Source organism: Hypanus sabinus, chromosome 4 (genome assembly GCF_030144855.1).
Source record: "Hypanus sabinus isolate sHypSab1 chromosome 4, sHypSab1.hap1, whole genome shotgun sequence".
Classification (NCBI taxonomy): domain Eukaryota; kingdom Metazoa; phylum Chordata; class Chondrichthyes; order Myliobatiformes; family Dasyatidae; genus Hypanus; species Hypanus sabinus.
In genome coordinates this window covers 113,218,607-113,243,175 of record NC_082709.1, presented here as the reverse complement: position 1 = coordinate 113,243,175, position 24,569 = coordinate 113,218,607, and the positions used below count along the sequence as shown (strand labels likewise).

General features: G+C 44.6%; 1 protein-coding gene and 1 long non-coding RNA gene across 11 annotated transcripts in view; both read right to left on the bottom strand.

The window, feature by feature from the left end:
- The window catches only part of LOC132393113 (protein Shroom2-like), a 241,546-nt gene that overhangs the window by 143,686 nt on the left and 73,291 nt on the right, over positions 1–24,569 (bottom strand). The gene's annotated exons all lie outside the window — the stretch shown is intronic.
- Positions 1–24,569, bottom strand: part of LOC132393117 (uncharacterized) — a 38,671-nt gene that overhangs the window by 2,034 nt on the left and 12,068 nt on the right. The gene's annotated exons all lie outside the window — the stretch shown is intronic.

The window sequence follows — 24,569 nt, the reverse complement described above, 5'->3', positions numbered from 1 at the left end:
GGCATCCACCACTGCTTCAATTTTCTCAGCACACTTGTGTAATCCTTGTGCGTCAATGGTGTGACCACATTCAGTGATGCTTGGTTTAAAGCACTTGTGTCATCGTGCTCCAAGCCCATAATCTTCTAACCTTTTAACACTGTTTTAAGATTTTGGAGATGTTCCTTGTTACCTTTACTGGCAATAATGATGTCATTCAGGTAACACTGAGTGCCTGGGCAGCCTTGCAGCACCTGGTCCATCCTTTCCTGCCAGAGTGCAGGTGCAGGTGCTACTCCAAAAATAAAGCTTTTTATAGTGATAAAGCCCTTTGTGAGAAATACTTTGGACTCTTTTTCCAGCTCCATCTCTAGGTAGGCCTCAGTTAAATCCATTTTGAAGTGCTTTCTTCCATTAAGATTTGCAAAGATACCCTCTATCTACTGATAGAGTACTGAGCTACTTTCAGTACTGGGTTGATGGTGACAGATCCATTCTTCTTGGCTACTGGGACCACTGGTGTTGCCCATGTGCTCCACTCAACCTTGGAATGAATTCCCATGGACAGTAATTTCAACTGCTCATTTAAATGTGAGCTTTGCTTCAGTTATGAACCATTTTTGAAAGTTTTCTTATAAGATTCCACATACTGAACAATTTCTCAGTCCATCACTATGCCCATCATTGAACTGATAATGCTCAGACAATCTCTTCAATTCAGCTACACAAGCTGAAATGGACTCCTTTTCCTTTTGATTCTGCTGATAAAACCTAAAGTGTCTGCAATCAACAATGGTTTGGGTTCCACATGTTCCGGTATCACTATCACGATATTAACAAAACTCATTTCAGCTGGTTTGGTTAGAGCAGTCAAATTCCTGAGCAAACTGTGTGTTTTTCCACCTAAAACTGTATACTCTACTCGCATTAATCCCAAACTGTGCCGCCTTTGATTGCACACGAAGGATTATGAAGCAACCTTCTTAATTCTGCGTGCCACAGAAATTCACCTCTCCCCTGATGGGTGTGATCTTATCCAACAAGTCTACACGTCATGGAGCCTCAGTGCTGACCTGTTTCAGGCAAGCCTATCCTCCTGTATACACTCAGACGTGTACTAGGCTGCTGGCAACTCAAAACGCTCCACTGCCATTTCAGCAAAACCCACAGCCATCAGCAGGGTACAAACACCAGAGCCTTTCCGAGACCTCCTGGTTATCTTCAGCCATCTCTAATTGGCAGGCCATGACATCCTAATAGCCGAGTGGACAGACCGAGGAAAGTGCAGGAGCCTTGGGTTCCACGTTGCAAGGACTGACCAGCGAGGCTCATGGCTGTGGACTCATCTTGGGAGAATTTGCATGTTGTATGTGTTTCTGGATTGAGTTTATTTTTTTGCTGCTTTTGAGCAGTTTGGTCGAGGCACTTCGGTGCAGTCTGGAGTGCTTGGATGAAGGCTGGTTCCGTAATCAGCAGCGACACGGCACTGACCTAAACGGAACACCCCTGCTTTGATATTCGATGTGCACATGGCAAAAAGCGAGTGAACGGCACAATCTGTTTTTTCCTATTTGCGTGTTGGATACCTGCTGTTTTCTTTAAACGGGTTCCATGGTATTTCTTTGTTTCATCGCTGCCTATGGAAGGACGAATCTCAGAGCTGCATTCTGTGTACATACTTTGATAATAAATGTACTTTGAATCCCCAGCATGGCAAGAGATTACCAGATGAACAGAGGAAATAATTTATTAAATTATATTAAATATATTAATATATTAAATTATATTTTCTACATATTCTAAATATATTATTATTAATATCTATACTATATACGATACTCTCTTTTAAGAAGGGGTACCATTCCCACTACCTCATGGTCTGTGACCACTCAAAATAGAGAAGGAGCATTCAGGAAGGACTGAGAACCTCTTAACAGAAAACAGGCAGCAGCACAAAAAAAGCAACGAGCAGAAGGCACAGCCTTTTGAGCCACTGGCTTCATCAGACACCTCCTGCCCCATCTGTGTCACAGCCTGCCACACTGGTCCTATCAGCCAGCTCAGGACCACACAACAAATTGGCCTTCACTCCAAGGGTCAGTTCCAAAAGGAAAAGAGCTACTGAAACGCAAGAAAGTTTTGCCAAATGCATACCAAACCTTTGTCAGTCCACACCGAGCAAAAAGCTTGTCATGACGGTGCCCCGACGACTCCACCAGGCGATAAGGGTGTGCACACACACACACACACACACACACACACACACACACAGAGCTCTGACACATATTTAAAGTGCAGAAACTTACAAAGGAGCAAACTGTATAAATTTAACCTGGCATTCAATCTCTCCAACTCAACATACAACATCTCAAAACCCCATCTTGGACGCAAACATAGCACGTTCCAATTGACAATGTTGGCAAATTCACAAGGAAAACACTGAAAGATGCCTTTCCCCAGAAGACACTGTATCCATCTCACAATTCAGTCACTGGGCTTCAATTCGACAAGGGGTGACACTGGTCAGAGCTGATGTGAAAAATGGCACTAGAGACTTCACCCAGTGTAACTGTGGAAAGACTGTTTATTACACCCTTCCCCCAGCACAAAGGTCACTGGCCACAGACTAACAGACTAATTGAGGGACTCAGTATTAAAGCTCTACTCTTATGGTGCTATGAAAGAAGTCGACAGACATCCTGATGCAAAATGTTAGAGAGTTCAGAAGATTCAAAGGGTATGTCTGTGCGGAATGTCCTCACCATTACACTGAAATGTCCACCTGGAATTTGAGGCTTAAACCTCTGGAATGTTTCTTGTACCTATAACCTCCTAACCTGGAGGCTAGTGTGCTCTCAACCGGGTCAAAGTTGGCAGTTGAAAATGAGGGCGAGAGCAAATACGATGGATAGGAACCTTTACTCCGCACAGATTTACTCTCCCCATCTATCAGATCAATATTTGTCATTTAAAATCAGATTCACACTGAATGGAAGCACTGTGTTTCTACATCCTGATGGGGTTTGTTGCTCCTCCTTACAGGATCCATATGACAGGATCCCAAATGTGGAATTGATTTAATTTACACTGTGGTCTTTGAAGTGAAGCCTCATTTCATCCCAACATGCTCCTCGTCTTCTCTGTTGTGTTTTCAAGAGGGGGTTTCTTAAAAGTTAAGAATAAAAACACAAAATGCTGTCTGGCCTGCTGAGTTCTGCCAGCATTTTGTGTTTTTATTTATTTCCAGCATCTGCAGATTCATTCGTGTGCCCTTGTTGTTAAGAACACTATTTTTTTAAAATGGAGACTTCCAGCAGTAAAACACAACTGTCGCTGTTGAGATAATAAGGGAATGCTGCCAATATCCTTCTGTTGGCTTTGCCTCTGAGAAGACAACGATGGTGACTTGAGCACCAAGTCACAGGATTGACCCCCAGTTGATTACTCCAGCCCGGCTGCTCTCAGTTCACTCTGGAGCCACCAGAATCCATCCCCTCCAAATATTAAGTAAATGGAAAAGGCAAAGTTCAGGTTTACATCGGTGAAAGGAGAATTACAATCCAGACTGTGGTGGGGGGCGGGCACAGCTGGAAGAACCACCCCCTCACTGCTCCAGAGGCCTGGGTTTGATCCTGACCTCGAGGGCTGCCCGTGTCATTCCCCATGACTGGCCATTTCCTCTGCTTGTTTCCGTTTCCTTCTGCATCCTATAGACACGTAGGCTGGTAAACAGACTTCTACAAATTACCCCCAGTGAGGCAAAGTGGTAAAACAATCAAAGCCACATGGTGGAAGTGTAAGAAGACACGCAGGGCCAAATAGAACTAAGGAGAGGACAAAAGGGACTGATGAGTCAGCAAGCACCCAAGGGGCTGAAGGGCCTCATGTATTAAATGTGAGACACTTCTCAGCAAAATTAACCATCAGTGACAAAATCTATCATGCTCTCCGGCACTGCCAATGGCTGACTGAAGAACAGAGCATTCAAAGACCCCAATGTCCACCACGCAACAATGACCCTTAAGCTCCTGTGGGACCCAAGATCTCCTACAGGACCCATCACGAGGCACTGGAAAGGGACCACTACTGCTGCACAGATCCTCTGGACACTGTGGCACGACTGGCCAGCAAGGATTAGTACATTTTCCAGGCGTCACCTTGACACCAAGACTCTGGTGAACTGACTGTACCACACACGAGCCTGACACCAGGTTCCGGAGAACGACAATTCACCCTTTGCACTGTCACATCAAGAAATTTCCAGGCGCACAGAGAATACATTTCAAAAGTGTTGTCCAAGATTCTCTGAAAAAATTTGATGCCCTCACCAACTAATAAGAACCTCTAGACCATTTCTACTGAGTCCACACAACCACCAAATATCAATTTACATTAATCCTACAATAATCCCATTTTATTCTCTCCAACACTCCCAAACAACTTTCCCTGATTTTATCATTCACCTACACACTAGTGACCAACTAACATGCCAACCCACACGTCTTTGGGAACCAGAGGAAACCCATATGATTAGAGAGATTCCAATTCAGATTTATTTATCACAGGTGCATCAAAACACAAGAGTGAAATGCATCATTTGCATTAACAACGCAAGGATGTGCAGGGGGGGGGGCAGATCACATGTTACTGCACATTCCGGTGCCAGCATAGCGTGCTCACAATGCCCAGCAGAGCAGCACAGAACACAACAAAACAACTGTAAAAAGAAGTCCCTTTCCTCCCAACACAACAAACCCACGGACAGACCTCCAGGACTCTGCTCTCCAGGCTTCAGCTTCAACTTTCGGACATCCAAACGACCTTTGGGCTTCAATCTTTGCTATTGACCCCTGGACTAGCCGATGATGGGAACCCCCCAAGCTCCAGCCTCACCGAATCACAGGCCCTCATGCACCCTGCTCACACGGAATCCAATCCCAGGACCCACTGAACTGGGACAGCTGGACATCCACAGAAGTGTTTCATCACAGGTCACACTTTCTCATCTAATGCGGATGGGAGGTCTAGACACAGGATGTCCTACATCCCACATTCACATTGTTGAACTTCATGTGCAGAACTCTGGATGTCTTTCATTCCATAGCCATATCATTGGGCTTCGAGTCCTTGGCTCTGAAAGTCAATCATCACCCATCCTTGCTGTTGGCCTTCGAACGCACAGCAGAGGCCTAGTCACCAGCCTGACCTCTAACTCTTCCACATCCCTCCCCCTAAACCCTACATCTGACCTCACAACCCTGTCCATAAACCTCAACTCCCCTTCGTCCCCAAAACCATCCCTACAAAATGAAAGAAAAACAACTCAGCCACAACTCAATGGAGACTGCAGCTCAGTACCATCTTGACCAGAATGTGCAAACTCTATTCAAACATGCCCAAATAACACACAAAACGCTGGAGGAACTCAGCAGGTCAGGCAGGAATTTAACTTGGAGTCCGTGTTTTGAGCATGTTCTGGATTGTTCGAGCCATTGAGGTCAGCAGCAGGGATCGCAGTCTGGAAATATTGAGGCCTGCCAATGTTGGAATCAGCAGATACGGGGGTCTTTAGACGGGCGATCTTCCGAACCTTGAAGGACCCAAGTCTGAAGTCAGGATCCAACTCCAGATGCTGGAGCTGTGAAGCCACATCACTGTGCTGCCAATATCCCCCTCTCAGCTTTTTCCCTGGCCACTACCTCGGGAAGATAACGATGGCAATTTGAGCACCAAGTCACTTAGTTTATGCCCCACTCTTTCCAGATGCAGCACACAAAAGCTGCTCCAATCTTATTGTCTGGATTAACATTAGAAACCAACACCAGGGGTGCTCACAGAATAGATCACAGGAGCAAGTGCACAAACAAAAGCAATCTCCACTGGAGCTGAGACCAAATGGTTTCATTCCAAGGCCTTCCACCACCAGGTGTTCCAAGTGATTGCATTACAACAGTTAAATGTAGTTTTGTCTTGCAAATTGTAAATGCAGGATTGTGTGTTAAAAAAACCTCCACACTTCCTGACCAGGAGTTAAAACCCATTTAACCAAGATGCTAAACAAAGTGATTGCATAAGATTAGGATCAGGACTGCAGAAGGTTTTCAATGGAAATACAGAGCACCTGTTTTAATATTGCAGAGAAATTTTTCAGTGCAACCATATCAGTTTAATCACTTCTTTTCCTAGAGTTATTGTTTCCATTCTAATTTTATTTGCATCTGCAAGTTTGCCTCCTGAGCACTTTATTTACATCTCCTGAATTCACGTTGCTCTGCACAGGTCTCCAACAACAGCACCTTTGTAAGTAGAATTTTAATAATAAACCTCCTTTCCTGCCACTGAGCCGGCAGTGCACTAACAGCTCTGGAAAACATGTGAAGCACAAGTGTGAGTTTACAGTGTATTGTCAAAGCCCGAATTGTTAGGTATTCAACACCAGCCCCACCTCCCCGAACTGCAGCCTAAACCAGACCCAAATTGCAGTCCCTCGGGGGCAGGTTTGACCAAATGTACAGTTGTGGGATTCAAACAGGATAATGTGGTAGAAAAGAGGAGAAGCAGAAGATACCAGGAATATGCTCATTAATAAGGATCAAGGCACAATCAGTCAAGGGAAGTAATCTTCCAGCTCTGAGATAGATATCACTGCATACACTTAAAAAATATTAAGACCCTAAATGATAAAACAACCCATTACCAGTTTACTGCCCAGCCTGAACTCTGGGACAGTTGTATGGTTCTGCAATATCAGCAACATTCGCTTCTTCTGAGCAATCTCTTACACTTCCATCTGTCTGCATCTACTACCTGCTTAAAGGGCACCTCAAATATTGCTCTGTACAACTACTGTAAGGGAAAACTCTGCAGGTAAAATCAAGGCCTCGTTCTCCCTGGACATTAAAGATCCCGTGAGATCTTTTGGTAGAGCAGTGGACTTTTCCTCAGGCACACTGGCCGTTTTATCCCCAGTTGGCATCAATGATATAGATTATCTCTTTGAGGGACCTTGGTGCATACTGCTCACTTGTCACAGTATATTCAAGACCAATAGAATCATTTCTATTGGCAGCGTCGAGCGGGCAGCAGAGTCCTGGGCTTTGGCTAAGTGGGCTTCGGCGTAAGGGGACTTCGGTAAGCTTGTGTGATTGCTCACTGAGGGGAAGAAGGTAAGGTCGCTAGGTGCTTTTTAGACTTATTCTATTAATCCAGTTCAGGTATGGGGGAGACATTCAGAGCAGTGGTGTGCTCCGTATGCAGTATGTGGGAGGTCAGGGTCAACACAGTTGTCCCTGATGACCACACCTGCAAGAGGTGCGTCCAGCTGCAGCTCCTATCAGCCCGAGTTAGGGAGTTGGAGTTGGAGCTGGATGAACTACGGATCATTCGGGAGGCAGAGGCAGAGATAGATAGGAGTTATCAGGAGATAGTCACACCAAAAAACCAAGAAGTAGGCAGATGGGTGACGGTCCAGAGAGGCAGGGGGAGCAGGCAGAGAGAGCAGAGCACCCCTGCGGCCATTCCCATTAACAATAAGTATACCATACTGGATACTGTTGATGGGGATGACCTACCAGGAATGAGTTGTAGTGGTCCTGCCTCTGGCACAGAGGTTGAACCCTCAACTAGAAAGGGGAGGAGGGAAGAGAATAGTTTTAGTGGATTCTATAGTTAGGGGGGCAGATAGGAGATTTTGTGGGGCAGATCGGGAGTCTCAGATGGTATGTTGCCTCCCTGGTGCCAGGGTCCGGGACATCTCAGATCGGGTGCAGGCTATTCTTGAGAACGAGGGCATGAACCCAGATGTAGTGGTCCATGTAGGGACCAACGATGTAGGTAAGGTGAGTGAGGGGGTCCTGCTTAGAGAGTTCAGGGAGTTAGGAGTGAAGCTGAAAGGCAGGACCTCCAGGGTGACAATCTCGGGATTGCTACCTGTGCCACGTGCGAGTGAGGCGAAGAATAGAATGATTATGCACATTAATACGAGGCTGAGAGCATGGTGCAGGAAGGAAGGGTTCAGGTTTTTGGATAATTGGTCTTTGTTCCAGGGACATTGGGATCTGTTTCGAAGGGATGGTCTACATCTGAACCGGAGGGGTACTAACATCTTACAGGAGTGTTTGCCAGTGCTGCTCGGGGGGGGTTTAAACTAGATGTGCAGGGGGCAGGGATCCAGATCCAGAGGGTTGGTCAGAAGGAGCATGGGGTTAAATGTGTAGAAGGTTTGGGTGATCTTGAGAAGGTCATCAAAATTCAGGGTGCAACTAGCCCGATGGAAGTTCAAGGAGCTGAGTTAGGTACAGTAGACAGTGTTTTAAGCAAAGAGAGGAGGAATGGGCTAAGAATTCTATACTTGAATGCGCGTAGTGTCAGAAATAAGACAGATGAGCTTGAAGCTCAGATGAAAATGGGGAACTACGATATTGTTGGGATAACGGAGACATGGATGCAAGGGGATCAGGCCTGGGCATTGAGTGTACCAGGGTATACGTGCTATCGTAGAGACAGAAATATGGGAAGATATGGCCCTGTTGGTGAGGAATGAGATTCAGCCCTTAGCAAGAGGTGACTTGGGAACAGGGGAAGTAGAGTCTGTGTGGATTGAGCTGAGGAACAGTAAGGGTAAAAAGACCCTAATGGGTGTTGTGTACAGACCCCCAAACAGTAGCGTGGATATTGGGTACAAGTTGATTAGGGAGTTAACATTGGCATGTGCTAAAGGTAATGCAGTCGTTATGGGAGATTTCAACATGCAGGTGGACTGGGAGAATCAGGTAGGTGCTGGACCCCAGGATAGGGAGTTTGTGGAGTGTCTAAGGGATGTATTTTTGGAACAGCTTGTGCTTGAGCCAACCAGGAACAAGGCTATTTTGGACTTGGTGATGTGTAATGAACAGGAATTGATAAGTGATCTTGAAGTAAAGGAGCCATTAGGAAGTAGTGATCATAACAATTTGAGAGGGATAAGGGCAGATCAGAGGAGTCAGTGTTGCAATTAAATAAAGGAGACTACGGAGCCATGAGGGAAGAGCTGGCCAAAGTTAAATGGGCGGATGCCCTGGCAGGAAAGACAGTGGATCAGCAGTGGCAGATATTCTTGGGCATAATACAAAAGATGCAAAAGCAGTTCATTCCAATGAGAAGGAAGGATTCAAAGAGGGGGAAGGGGCCACAGTGGTTGACAAAGGAAGTCAGAGATTGTATAGCATTAAAGAAAAAGAAGTATGACAGGGCTAAGATGAGTGGGAATACAGATGATTGGGAAAGTTTTAAGGAACAGCAGATCTTAACTAAAAAAGCAATACGGAGAGAAAAAATCAGGTATGAGCTCAGTCTAGCCAAGAATATAAAAGGGGATAGCAAAAGCTTTTTTAGCTATGTGAAGAGAAAGAAGATAGTTAAGAACAATGTTGGCCCCTTGAAGAATGAATTGGGAGAAATTGTTACGGGAAACAGGGAAATGGCAACAGAATTTAATGCGTACTTTAGATCTGTCTTCACCAGGGAGGACACAAGCAATCTCCCAGATGTAAGGATGGGCCAGGGTCATAAGATATCAGAGGAATTGAGACAGATTGACATTAGGAAAGAAACTGTGATGAGTAGACTGGTAGGACTGAAGGCTAATAAATCCCCGGGTCCAGATGGTCTGCATCCGAGGGTTGTAAAAGAGGTGGCTCAGGAAATTGCGGATGCATTGGTAATCATTTTCCAATGTTCCTTAGATTCAGGATCAGTTCCTGATGATTAGAGAGTGGCTAATGTTATCCCACTTTTCAAGAAGGGAGGGAAGGAGAAAATGGAGAACTATCGCCCTGTTAGCCTAACGTCAGTCGTGGGGAAGATGCTTGAGTCCATTATTAAGGACAAAATAGTGGCACATCTTGATGGCAGAAATAGGATTAGGCCGAGCCAGCATGGATTTACCAAGGGCAAATCATGCTTGACTAATCTGTTGGGAGTTTTTTGAGGGTGTAACAAGGATGTTAGACGAGGGTAAGCCAGTGGATGTTGTGTACCTAGATTTTCAGAAGGCATTCGATAAGGTGCCACATAGGAGATTGGTGAGTAAAATCAGAGCTCATGGCATTGGGGGCAGGGTTTCAACATGGATAGAAAACTGGTTGGCAGATAGAAAGCAAAGGGTAGCAGTGAATGGGTGTTTCTCGGACTGGCTGGAGGTGACTAGTGGGGTACCACAGGGCTCTGTATTGGGACCACAGCTCTTTACGATTTATGTCAATGATTTAGATGAGGGCATTGAAAACTATATCAGCAAGTTTGCTGACGATACTAAACTGGGCGGCAGTGTGACATGCGAAGAGGACGTTAGGAGAATACAGGGAGACTTGGATAGGCTGGGTGAATGGGCAGATACTTGGTAGATGTCATTCAATGTGAATAAATGTGAAGTTATCCACTTTGGAAGCAGGAACAAGAGGGCAGAGTATTGTCTGAACGGTGTAGAGTTAGGTAAGGGAGAAATGCAAAGAGACCTAGGAGTCCTAGTTCACCAGTCAATGAAGGTGAATGAGCAAGTGCAACAGGCAGTGAAGAGGGCAAATGGAATGTTGGCCTTTGTTACAAGGGGAATTGAGTACAAGAGCAAGGATGTCCTTTTGCATTTGTACAGGGCCCTGGTGAGACCACACCTGGAATATTGTGTACAGTTTTGGTCTCCAGGTTTAAGGAAGGACATTCTGGCAATTGAGGAAGTGCAGCGTAGATTCACTAGGTTGATTCCTGGGATGGCAGGGCTGTCTTACGCAGAGAGATTGGAGAGATTGGGCTTGTACACGCTGGAATTGAGGAGATTAAGAGGGGATCTGATTGAAACGTTTAAGATAATTAAAGGATTTGATAGGATTGAGGCAGGAAATATGTTCCAGATGTTGGGAGAGTCCAGTACCAGAGGGCATGGATTGAGAATAAGAGGTCAATTATTTAAAACAGAGTTGAGGAAGAGCTTCTTCTCCCAGAGAGTTGTGCAGGTGTGGAATGCACTGCCTCGGAAGACGGTGGAGGCCAATTCTCTGGATGCTTTCAAGAAGGAGCTAGATAGATATCTGATGGATAGGGGAATCAAGGGATATGGGGACAAGGCAGGGACTGGGTATTGATAGTGAATGATCAGCCATGATCTCAGAATGGCGGTGCAGACTCAAGGGGCCGAATGGTCTACTTCTGCACCTATTGTCTATTGTCTATTTCATTAGCTCCTGAATTTTGCAGCATTCTGAGAAACGCCATGACCTGCCGGTGCAACTGAGAAGGGTCATGCCAAAAATTCCAAGAGTGTCAAGGGGCAAAAGTGAGTGTCATTGCTGTTAAAGGTCTGAAGGTAGATAAGTCACCTGGACTTGATGGACTTCGCCTCAGGATTCTGAAAGAGATAGCTGAAGAGGTTGTGGAAGCATTAGTAATGATCTTTCAAGAATCACTGCCTTTATTGGTTCCAGAAGACTGGAAAATTGAAAACATCACACCACTTTTTAAGAAGGGTAGGAGGAAAAATAAAGGAAATTAAAAACCAGTTAGCCAAACTTCAGTGATCGGGAAGATGTTGGAGTCCATTATTAAGGATGAGGTTTCAGAGTACCTGGAGCCACATGATAAAATAGGCCAAAAGTTAACATGCTTTCCTTAAGGGGAAACATAGCCTGACAAATCAATTGGAATTCTTTCAAGCAATAACAGACAGGATAGACAAAGGACAGTCAGTGGATGTGGTGTACTTGGATTGTCAGAAGGCATTTGACAAGGTGACTGCTTAACAAGAGCTCATGGTGTCACAGGAAAGCTACTAGCAGGATCTGGCAGGAAGCAAGGAGTGGGAACTAAAGGGGCCTTTTCTAGTTGACTGCCAGTGATGAGTGATGGTTCACAGGAGTGGAGAGAAAATTCAGCAATCAGAGGTTCACAGGGATTTGGAAGTCTGTGTGTAGGATTGATTCCCTGAAGATTAGCTTACAGGTTGAGTCGGTGGTAAGGAAGGCAAATGCAATGTTAGCATTCATTTCAAGAGGACTAGAGTATAGAAAAGCAAGGATGTGATGCTGAACAGGAAACTGTGCAAATGCAAACATAAATATAAATTAAAAACGAGAGCACAAAAGGACAAGATGAAGGGTCTTTAAAGTGAAACCATCTGTTGTGGGATCACTAGAAATAGAATGATGTAGTTATCTCCTTTTGTTCAAGAGCCTGACGGTTAAATACACTTTGTATGCAGGTTGTCCCTTTGTGTGTTGTATCTCACTTCATGAGAGATTTGCAGGTTCAAGTCCAAACACATGCATTTATAGAGCATCCTAATGGAAGAAAACATCTCAAGATTCTTCACAGTAGGGCTGTCAAATAATACTGACACTGCACAGCATAAAGAGATATATTAAGGAAGGTGGTGAAGATTGGGGGAAGGAGTTAAGTTTGGAAAGAGCACCCACAAGAGGAGAGATGGAAGAACATAGAATAGTACAGCACATTGCAGGCCCTTCGGCCCACAATGTTGTGCCGACCCTCAAATCCTGCCTCCCATATAACCCCCCACCTTAAATTCCTCCATATACCTGTCTAGTAGTCTCTTAAACTTCACTAGTGTATCTGCCTCCACCACTGACTCAGACAGTGCATTCCACACACCAACCACTCTCTGAGTGAAAAACTTTCCTCTAATATCCCCCTTGAACTTCCCTCCCCTTACCTTAAAGCCATGTCCTCTTGTACTGAGCAGTGGTGCCCTGGGGAAGAGGCACTGGCTGTCCACTCTATCTATTCCTCTTAATACCTTGTACACCTCTATCATGTCTCCTCTCATCCTCCTTCTCTCCAAAGATTAAAGCCCTAGCTCCCTTAATCTCTGATCATAATCCATACTCTCTAAACCAGGCAGCATCCTGGTAAATCTCCTCTGTACCCTTTCCAATGCTTCCACATCCTTCCTATAGTGAGGCGACCAGAACTGGACACAGTACTCCAAGTGTGGCCTAACTAGAGTTTTATAGAGCTGCATCATTACATTGTGTCTCTTAAACTCTATCCCTCGACTTATAAAAGCTAACACCCCATAAACATTAACTACCCTACCTACCTGTGAGACAACTTTCAGGGATCTGTGGACATGTACCCCCAGATCCCTCTGCTCATCCACACTGTCAAGTATCCTGCCATTTACTTTGTACTCTGCCTTGGAGTTTGTCCTTCCAAAGTGTACCACCTCACACTTCTCTGGGTTGAACTCCATCTGCCACTTCTCAGCCCACTTCTGCATCTGACCAATGTCTCTCTGCAATCTTCGACAATCCTCTACACTATCTACAACACCGCCAACCTTTGTGTCGTCTGCAAACTTACCAACCCAGCCTTCTACCCCCTCGTCCAGATCGCTAATAAAAATCACAAAAAGAAGAAACAGGAGTGGAGGAAGTTAGAGAAGGGGAGGACAAAAGCAGAAATGTAAACAGTGGCCTCAGGCGTTATTTTACTCACTCAGAGATACAGCACTGTCACAGGCTCTTCCAGACCAACCAGTTTGCACAGCCCAATTACCCCATGAACCCGTACATCTCTGCAGTGTGGGAGGAAACCGGAACACCCGGAGGAAACAAGAGGGGGTCAATAACTTTACTGGGTGTTTTTTATATGCTGCCCAATAGTAACAGGGATATCGAGGAGCAGATAGGGAAACAGTTCCTGGAAAGGTGTAATAATAAGAGAGTTGTCATGATGGGAGATTTTAATTTCCCAAATATCGATTGGCATCTCCCTAGAGCGAGGGGTTTAGATGGGGTGGAGTTTGTTAGGTGTGTCCAGGAAGGTTTCTTGACACTATAGATAAGCCTACAATAGGAGAGGCTGTACTTGATTTGGTATTGGGAAATGAACCTGATCGGGTGTCAGATCTCTCAGTGGGAGAGCATTTTGGAGATAGCGATCACAATTCTATCTCCTTTACCACAGCACTGGAAAAGGATAGGAACAGACAAGTTAGAAAAGCATTTAATTGGAGTAAGGGGAATTATGAGGCAGGAATTATCAGGCAGGAAATTGGAGGCTTAAATTGGAAACAGATGTTCTCAGGGAAAGTACGGAAGAAATGTGGCAAATGTTCAGGGGATATTTGTGTAGAGTTCTGTATAGGTACGTTCCAATGAGACAGGGAAGTTATGGTAAGGTACAGGAACCGTGGTGTACAAAGGCTGTAATAAATCTAGTCAAGAAGAAAAGAAAAGCTTACAAAAGGTTCAGAGAGCTAGGTAATGTTAGAGATCTAGAAGATTATATGGCTACTAGGAAGGAGGTTAAGAAGGAAATTAAGAGAGCCAGAAGGGGCCATGAGAAGGCCTTGGTGGGCAGAATTAAGGAAAACCCCAAGGCATTCTACAAGTATGTGAAGAGCAAGAGAATAAGGCATGAAAGATATGACCTATCAAGTGTGACAGTGGGAAAGTGTGTATGGAACCGGTACTGAGGTAGCAGAGGTACTTAATGAATACTTTACTTCAGTATTCACTATGGAAAAGGATCTTAGTGATTGTAGTAATGACTTGCAGCAGACTGAAAAGCTTGAGCTTGTAGATATTAAGAGGATGTGCTGGAGCTTTTGGAAAGCATCAAATTGGGTAAGTCGCCGGGACCAGATGAAATGTACCCCAGGCTACTGTGGGAGGCAAGGGAGGAGATTGCTGAGCCTCTGGCAATGATCTTTGCATCATCAATGAGGACAGGAGAGGTTCCGGAGGATTGGAGGGTTGTGGATGTTGTTCCTTTATTCAAGAAAGGGAGTAGGGATTGCCCAAGAAATTATAGACCAGTAAGTCTTACCTCAGTGGTTGCTAAGTTGATGGAGAAGATCCTGACAGGCAGGATTTATGAACATTTGGAGGTATAATATGATTAGGAGTAGTCAGCATGGCTTTGTCAAGGGCAGGTCGTGCCTTACAAGCCTGATTGAATTTGTTGAGGATGTGACTAAACACATTGATGAAGGAAGAGCAGTAGATGTAGTGTATATGGATTTCAGCAAGGCATTTGATAAGGTACCCCATGCAAAGCTTATTGAGAAAGTAAGGAGGCATGGGATCCAAGGGGGCATTGCTTTGCGGATCCAGACTGGCTTGCCCACAGAAGGCAAAGATTGGTTGTAGACGCGTCATATTCTGCATGGAGGTCGGTGACCAGTGGTGTGCCTTGGGGATCTGTTCTGGGACCCCTATTCTTTGTGATTTTTATAAATGACCTGGATGTGCAAGTGGAGGGATGGGTTAGTAAGTTTGTTGATGACACAAAGGCTGGAAGTGTTGTGGATAGTGTGGAGGACTGTCAGAGGCTACAGCAGACAACTGATAGGATGCAAAACTGGGCTGAGAAGTGGCAGATGGAGTTCAACCCAGATAATTGTGAAGTGGTTCATTTTGGTAGGTCAAATATAATGACAGAATATAGCGTTAATGGTAAGACTCTCGGCAGTGTGGAGGATCAGAGAGATCTTGGGGTCCGAGCCCATAGGACACTCAAAGCTGCTACACAGGTTGACTCTGTGGTTAAGAAAGTGTATGGTGGTTCCGGTGACATCATCGTCGAGAATGGCAGCTTAAGTCACTAGCTCCTCCGGAAAAACGTGTTTTAAGCCCCATTAACCCATCAAATATAATATTTTTCAAAACAAAAGAGGGGCAAGAATAGGGAAAAAGAATGGAAATAAAAAAGGCGACACTGTGGAGCCTGCGGCCGAGAGAAGTGCAGCGAGCGGCTCTCCGACCCGAGCGCGTGCGAGCGAGGCGGCCGCCGGGCCTCGTTCAGGTGAAGAGGCAAATGTCTTCGAAATCCTGAAAGAAATAATGGAGGTCCAGAAAGACATAAAGCAGCTGCTCCGTGATATTAAGGCAGAGCTCGCCAGCGTTAATCAAAAAATAGCGATGGCAGAGACTCGCATTGAGAAGGTGGAAGATTGCGTTCAAAACGTGGAACAGATACTGAGTACGACAATAAAAATACTACATCACCAAGGAGGTAAACTGCTTGACCTGGAGGGAAGATCACAGCGGAAAAATATCAGAATCTACAACGTTCCTGAAGGAGCGGAGGGCTCGTCTATGACGGAGTTTGTCGGAAAGTTACTGCGGGATGCGCTGGAGCTTCCCTCGGCTATGGAGCTGGATGTCAAAAGAGCCCACCACACATTAGTCCCGAAACCTACCCGGGATAGAAAGCCACGCTCAATAATAATTAAATTCCTTCAGTACAGCACCAAGGCAGAGATTCTACGAAGGGCCTAGGGTAAGAAGAGAGTGTTTTTCGACGATAAATTAGTATATTTCTACCAAGATTACCCCCCACCACAGTCCTGCAGAAACGCAAAGAATACTCTGAAGTAAAGCGAGTACTAAAGCAAAAAAAGATTAGATTTCAAAATCCATACCCTGCTAAACTTCGGGTGTTTTATGACAACGGGACGCGATTGTACCAAACAGTGGAAGAGGCAACTACAGACATGAAGGCCAGAGAGTTGCCCGTCAGCGTGACCAAAACGAGGGAAAACCTGGCTGAGGAATTATCCCACTCCGCTTGGGAAATAGTGCGAGAATCGAAAAGGCAAGAAACGGGAGGAGGTCGAGAGAAATATATCAGGAAGAGACCGGGAGTTTCCCAAAGACAGTTCTCACCCCCTTCAGAGAGCCATAAGGTTTGGCTAACTTTAAAAATGTTGAGAAGCTAAATGGAAGTAAAAGTACACAGTAATATACCTCCTTTATATATATATATATAGAAGTACACAGGGAAATCTTTTCTGTGTAATGGATTTGTTCGCTGACTATTATGAATACTGCAATGGGGGCCCTCAACCCACAAGTAGGAGGGGTTATTCCCCACAGCTAGACATTTCCTCTAGCTCAACGCAGGGTCATCTACTAGAGACCTCAGCCTTGGAATCACACGTTCGTTGCCATTTTCGTTATTATTTGCATTTCTTGGTTCTTATTTGTTCTGGGAGTAGGTCGATTAAGTTTTATTCTAATTTCAATGATACATTGACAGATACATACAGATGGCTAAGGACAAGGTAAAATTCATTTCTTTTGATGTCAATGGGCTATTAAATCCAAACAAACGTAAGAGAATTTTATTCAATTTGGAGCAATTTGATCCATACTGGGAAAAATGGTTTAACTACATAATGCCTCATAGGCCTGATTTTATTCTCACAAATCAATGAATCTGTTGTAAAAAAAAATCACTCCCTACTTTTGCATAGTTCTTTCCTTTTGCTTGTTTTTTTTCTTTCCACTCTTTTCTATAAGTGTGTACCTCAGATAAATACTTTGTGAAGATTTGTGATGTATATGATTATATGATATATGTGTACAATGTCTGAAATAAATCTTATGGAAATGTTTGTTTGATGATGAACTTCAATAAAAAAATAAATTACACAAAAAAAGAAAGCGTATGGTGTATTGGCCTTTATCAATTGTGGAATAGAAATTAGGACCTGAGAGGCAATGTTGCAGCAATATGGGACCCTGGTCAGACCCCACTTGAAGTACTGTGCTCAGTTCAGGTTGCCTCACTACAGGAAGGATGTGGAAGCCATAGAAAGGGTGCAGAGGAGATTTACAAGGATGTTGCCTGGATTGAGGAGCATGCCTTATGAGAATAGGTTGAGTGAACTCAGCCTTTTCTCCTTGAAACGAAGGAGGATGAGAGGTGACCTGATAGAGGTGTACAAGAGGATAAGAGGCATCGATCATATGGATAGTCAGAGGCTTTTTCCCAGGGCTGAAGTGGTTGCCACAAGAGGACACAGGTTTAAGGTGCTGGGGAGTAGGTACAGAGGAGATGTCAGGATAAGTTTTTTTACACAGAGAGCGGTGAGTGCGTGGAATGGGCTGCCAACAATGGTGGTGGAAGCGGATACGATAGGGTCTTTTAAGAGACCTTTTAGATAGGTACATGGAGCTTAGTAAAATAAAGGGCTATAGGTAAGCCTAGTAATTTCTGAGATAGGGACATGTTCGGCACAACTTTGTGGGCAGAAGGGCCTGTATTGTGCTGTAGGTTTTCTGTGAAACTGACGTGGCCATGGGGAGAGCGTACAAACTCCACACAGCGGCGGGAACTGAACCTGCATTGCTGGCACTGTAATAGCACTGCACTAACTACTACACTACCTTTCTGCACAATCTATATCAGCATCGTAGATATGGTTACAGAGCTAGATTAGGACAAATGTGACCTGGTAGCAGAGAATGGAAGAGAGTTAACAACAAGACAATTGCAAACCAATCCGTCACGTGCCCACTGAACAACTAGTGCACTAAGAAGTAATCAATTGGTGAGGTCACATTCCCATGTACTTTAACCATGTCCAGAAATCCAGAATTGATTGGATAATGTTCTTCCACAATCAGCGATCTGAATGGTAATGATAACAATGACACATTCTCCACCTCATGCCATGCCTTCTAGTAATCCTAACAAGCTGGTTCACAGATCAATACACTGACACTGATGTGGGTAGCACTGGTAATGGAAATAATTTGGAAGGGGTATAGCTCGGGATTCTGCCCGTCAATATCTCTGAGATCTAACCTGGACCCAATATATTGATGCAACTACAAAGAAGGCACGACATCAACTGTATTTCATTAGGAGTTTGGGAAGATTTGGTATGTCACCAAAACCACTTGAAAATTTCTACAGATGTACCATGGAAAGTATTCTAACTGACTGTATCACCGTCTGGCATGGAGGAGTTGGGGAGCTACTGCATAGGATCGAAGTAAGCTGCAGTGAGTCATAAACTTATTCAGTTCCACCATGGGCACTCGTCTCCATAGACTGCAGGACAGCTTCAAGAAGCAATGCCTCAAAAAGGCAGCATCCATCATGAAGGACGACCACCACCCAAGTCACACCTTGTTCTCAGTGCTGCTATCAGGGAGGAGGTACAGGAGCCTGAAGGCACACACTCAGTAATTCAGGAACAGCTTCTTCCCATCAGCCACCCACTTCCTGAATTGACACTGAACCCATGAACGCTACCTCACTACTTTTTTATTTCCTATGAAACCAGATTTTGATTCAGGTGGTTGATAGTTGTGTTGAGTTGCTCTCCGATCTTGGCCATTTTCTTTCAAACGTTTCATCAGCATGCGAGGAGACACTGTCAGAGCACAATTGGTGTGGTGTGTCCTCTGAATACTTGGCCTTTATAAACCTTTCCATCAGCGGACTGGACATCATTTTGGAAGCTCTGATGTGAGGAGGAAATCTTGTTGCTGATTGGCTGCACGGTGAACTTCATAGGTTCCCGTAGGAATTTTGCCTGCATCGGCTCATCAAGAAGGATCGAGGATTGAAATGATGGTCCAACTGCTCTAAGAACACAGAATTTCAATCGTGCACAAGCCAACAGCAAAATTGAGGAGAATACTTTGCAGACCAACAGAACGAACCAAGCTCTTAGACGAGACCAAGGTGGTCTACAAAATCCAGTGTGGGGACTGCAGCCAGACTGGGAGAAAACTATGCACAAGGATCCATGAAATCAACTGGCCATAAAGCAGCATGGCCAACTCTCCCTATTCTCTAGCCTTGGGGACTCGACTGGGCACCAGCAGCACACGGCATTCAGGAAAATTCCTAGAAGCATGGATTTCCATGAACAATGTGAACAGACACGTAGACCTCGATCCTGTTTTCTGAGCCAATGCCAGCAAAATTCCTGACCATAATGCATGTTCACGATGCAACCAATCAGCGATGAGACTTCCTCACTACATCACGACTGAGTTTCCAAAATGCCGTGCGATCAGCTGATCGAGAGGTGTATAAAGGTCAAGCATTCTGGGGGCACACCACAACCCACAGGGCACTGACGATGTCTTCTTGCATGGTGATGAAACACTTGCAAGTAAATTGCTAAGATCGGAGAACAACCCAACCCAACAAGCACTGGCAGTGTTTACCTACACTCCATAATGATCAAGCACTGACTGAGGATTCAGTTGTTCTGGGATTTAAAGCTGCCAAGTCCATTTAATAATCCAAAAGCATGATTGCTGTAAAACCAACTCTATGAATGATGTCATGATGACTAATACCTTGGCTTACCGATCACATTACTGCTCTTGGCCTGCCCTGGGACCAAGATGATATAGTAACATACATTGCCAGAACCTAATGATCAATGCAGTGTGTATCAACGTTACATTTAAAAGCTACGTCACATGAATTATGCAATGCAACATTTGTAATGCGCAGGGCTGTTGATCAATTCCCAGCAGGCTGACCTTTTTAAGTGTGGTTTCAGATGAGACAATGCACTAGTTAAAGCACGTCATCTATTGGCTTCAGGTTTCAGTTCTGGGGTTCTGATCATTGTTAAAGTCAGCTCTCTTATCTTCATCCAAATCTCCTGAATTGAATCAACTAACCTAACGCTCTTCTGGCTGGCTGCGCACCTTCCATTCCTCCATAAGCACAAATAAATAAACAAACATTCAAAGAATATGGCTCAATTCAAAGTTTAAAGTCCAAGTACATTTATTATCAAAGTACATTATACAACCTTGAGATTTGTCTCCTTACAGGCAGCCAGAAAGCAAAGAAACTCAAAAGAACCCGTTTTTTAAAAAAATGACCATCAAACACACAATGTGCAGAGAGAGAATAAAACTAGTCATACAAACAATACTAGTTTTTTAAAATGTGTTTTAAATGAGTTCAAATAACATTCAGAACTGAAGTTTCAAAGAGCCTTGGTTCAGCGGAGAGCCAAGGAACCGTCACAGAGCAGTGAGCTCACGTTTAACACTGCCTCACAGGTCAGAGGGAGAAAGCATCGGGATGGGGTTAGGATCAGAATCCAGTGTATTATCACTGGCATATGTCATTAAATGTGTTGCTTTGTGGCAGCCCTGCAGTGCAAGACATAAAAATTAAGATAAGTCACGGTGCAAAAATGGAATCGCGAGGCAGTGTTCATGGTTTCTGTGTGGACAGCCACGCCAGTTCCTGCAAACCCTCCTGTGACAGACCATTAAGCTCAGAGGGGGCAAACCAAACAGACATTTAACCTCGAACTGCTGCCGCCATCTAAACCAATGCAGCGTTTGCTTCCGCCCTCCAGAGAATGACATACATGTGATTTCATAAACCAGATCTGGTGTTCAGGTTGGGCCAAAACTAGGAATTACACCCAGCTGATTGACAGCCATCAGTCCCACGCTGTTTCTAACCATTTGAGGGCTTCCCTATCAAAGAACGCAAGGCAATGACACCGAGTCGTATGTTGGTGCCTTGTTGAGGTGCTTTGTTAAATTTTGACATGGAGTCACACAAGAGCACGGAAACAAAACCCAATCGAAGGGCCCAAAGGAAGAGAAATTTCAAATGGGCAATGTGTAGCTCAGCACCCAGGCGTTCAAATGCATGATGGCTAGTGGAAAGAACAGGAAGAGTGAAGCAGGAAAATACATAAGGAGATAGCTCATCACTTTAAGTTGCTTTTCACTCAATAACAAGGGCAAAACTTTGATCCTTTCAGTGATCAATCACAGCAGGTCTGACAAGAATGGTTTGTTCCTGCACACTGTTCCTCATTCCTCCTCCTCACCCATCAGAATCACCATAAACAAAGTCACATGCACCATAAAATGACACCCAAGTTGACAAGATTCCTTGAATAATAAACACATATCTGTACAGCATTTCCTATTTGTCCCCAAGGGGACTCAATTGTACTTTAAAAAGAGATCAGAGTCGGGGATGGGTAGATCAGCCACTAATGACTATTCACCATCTCCTCAGGTTCCACCCAGCTGAGTTTTATTTCCCTGGTTGATTAACTCTGCGTGAGACATTAGTCCCCAAGGGCAAGGCTGTTCCTACTTCCAAACAAAAACAGGTTTTGCGTAAAGTCAGCACACCAATGCAGTTAGCAAGGAGCAGGTTTCTTACAACGGTATCTCAACAGCTTCCTGTACCCTTGGCTTTGGAAACAGTTGCTAATCTGGCCAGGAATCCACTAAAATTTGACTCCAACCTCTGACATTACAAGCAACAATAAAGGGTTGTTTAACAACGAGGAGGTTTAATTAAAAGCATGATTTTTTTTAAGTCCTTAGTTCTATTTGCTGGCTGTAAAAAGCAAGTACGTTCCCTTCTTTCATTGCTATCTAATAAAGGGAATGTTCAACTATCCAATGGGCATAGGAAGTCAGAGGATCCTGGTGATCGACATGTCTGATAGCCAACGGAGGGCACAAAACACTTGGAGATAGGATTTTACGAAATCATCCGGAAAATGTCAAAGCATTCATAGGTCTGGGCTGAAACACCAAATCGGGTAAGCTCAAGGGATTTAGATTACTCTTGCATTCAGTGAAAATGAACGGCCAAGGGAAGTGGTTTTGAGGTTAACAGCTTTCTTCGCAATATGATTGATTCTTTGGGTCCTTCTTGAAAAGAAAAGCTGAAGCTTAAATCCTGAGTCCTAGAGAGTTACAGCGTGGACACTTGGCATTTTTCTCTTCTGATGGTTAAGTCACCAAGCTCTACTGCTTCAGGCAGAGAAGCAGGGAGAGTACAGTGAATGACAACTTCACCCGGAATTGGCTGGCCTGACAGGGATGGGAATCACTCAAGAGTTTCTTCACTCTGTGAAGGAGCAAGGAAGAGGAACCTATCCTTCATCAACACTTTCACTGCAACAGGAATCTATTTATTTACAATCTTTAGGAGAACTCAAAGCTTGTGGAACGACATAAAACAGCTCATGAAATGTTGCAAGTTGTGTTTGGGTGTCAAAACGTCTGGTTAGACTCCATTTGGAGCGTAATCAGGGCACCAACAGAAGGGTAGATTAAATTATGAGGAAAGTTTGTGTTGATAAGATGTTCCCTGGAGGAGGTGACTGATCTGATGTGTTTACGGTGATTAGCGGAATGTCCAAGAGAAGTGGCTTTGAAGTCAACAGTGAGTTTGCTTATGTGCATGTGGACTCCTACAGTCTTTCTGCTGTGTGATGGAAAAGGTTCTTTAAGGTTGTCATAGCCAGGAGTTGGGGGTAGTGGGGGTAAGCTCCCACAGCCTACTAAATGTCTCTGACAACCACGTCCAGCTCCAGGATTTCATGAGTCCTGATGAAGGGTCTCGGCCCGAAACGTCGATAGTGCTTCTCCCTATAGATGCTGCCTGGCCTGCTGTGTTCCACCGGCATTTTGTGTGTGTTGTTGTTTGAATTTCCAGCATCTGCAGATTTCCTCGTGTTTGCTCCGGGATTTCATGTGTGGTTTTGCTACTAAGCCCAGCAAAACCGTTTCTACTGACAGAAGGGGCAAAGGTGGGTAAACCAATCGCTCCAGGTGGGACTCGTCAGCCGTGGTCAGCAGATCATTTTGGAGAAGGAAAGCTCCGATCTCAAACCTCCACTGCCTTGCCGCTACACCCACTCACAGGAAAGGCTTCGGGAGTAAATCCCGAGGGAAAAATCTGAAGCTGGCATCCCTGAGGTGGTCCTATGCTGAGTTCAATGCTGCCAAAACGTATCAGTCCATTGGATTCATCAGCTGTGTGGAGAGGGGCAGCCTGGTGCATGGGCAACAGCTTGCTCTCCATATTGTACTGCCCTGGCTTGCACATTGGTTTGGGAATTGACTGAATGTAGTCAGCTAGGTCGGAACATCCATGGTCAACCCCGAACAACAGAGGTCCTCCAGATTGACAGGAAACTATTTCCAAGTAGGCGCCTTCAAAGGATCACAAAATCAAAGCTGGGAGTTAAGGAACAAAATCAAGAAGTATGCTGCAGAAATCAGGGAAACATCTTTTTAAAAATCAAAGGAAAGGGAGAGGGAACAAGGAACGCAAAACAGCAATTTAAAGCTTGGGACAGAGAGGGACAAGGAAGCTGGATGGGTAGTGGAGTTAAGGTACATGTCGGCCACTATTTACAACATTGCAGGTACAGCTTCACAGATTGCTCTGCTATTCAAAGAGATACCGTTTCCTCTGATGAACTAGTCTTCCACCCTTGCCACCATTCTAGTCTGACACATGTCAATATTCTGGCCTCTGGAGTGGAACGCAATACCCCAGCAGATGTCCACCCAGAGTTAGAGGAAATATTAACATTCCTCCATTTCTTTTTTATTCTTTTGTCTCCAATTATAAACCCAACAATAGCAATATGACGACTGCGGATGCGGGAATCCAGAGCAGAAATCAGGCAGGTCAGGCAGCATTTGTGGAGGAAAATGGCCTGCAGATAATGAACACTAAGCTGAACTGTACTGAAACATGCCTTTTGTGTTTTATACTGTGTTTTTGCTGGGTTTTTGTTACCGCTTGCTCAGTTTTTCTTTTGCGCGTGGGGGTAGTGGGGTTTGATGTTTTCCTTTGAGCGTGTTGGTTCCATGGTTCTTCTTTGTTTTCTGTGGGGAAGACGAACCGCGGGGTTGTACACCGCATACAGACTACAATAATAAATATCTTGAATCTTTTGAAGTGTCTTTTTGAATTAAAACCCTTCATCCAGACCTCGACCCAAAACGTCAACTGTCCACTTCCCCCACGGGTTCTACCTGATC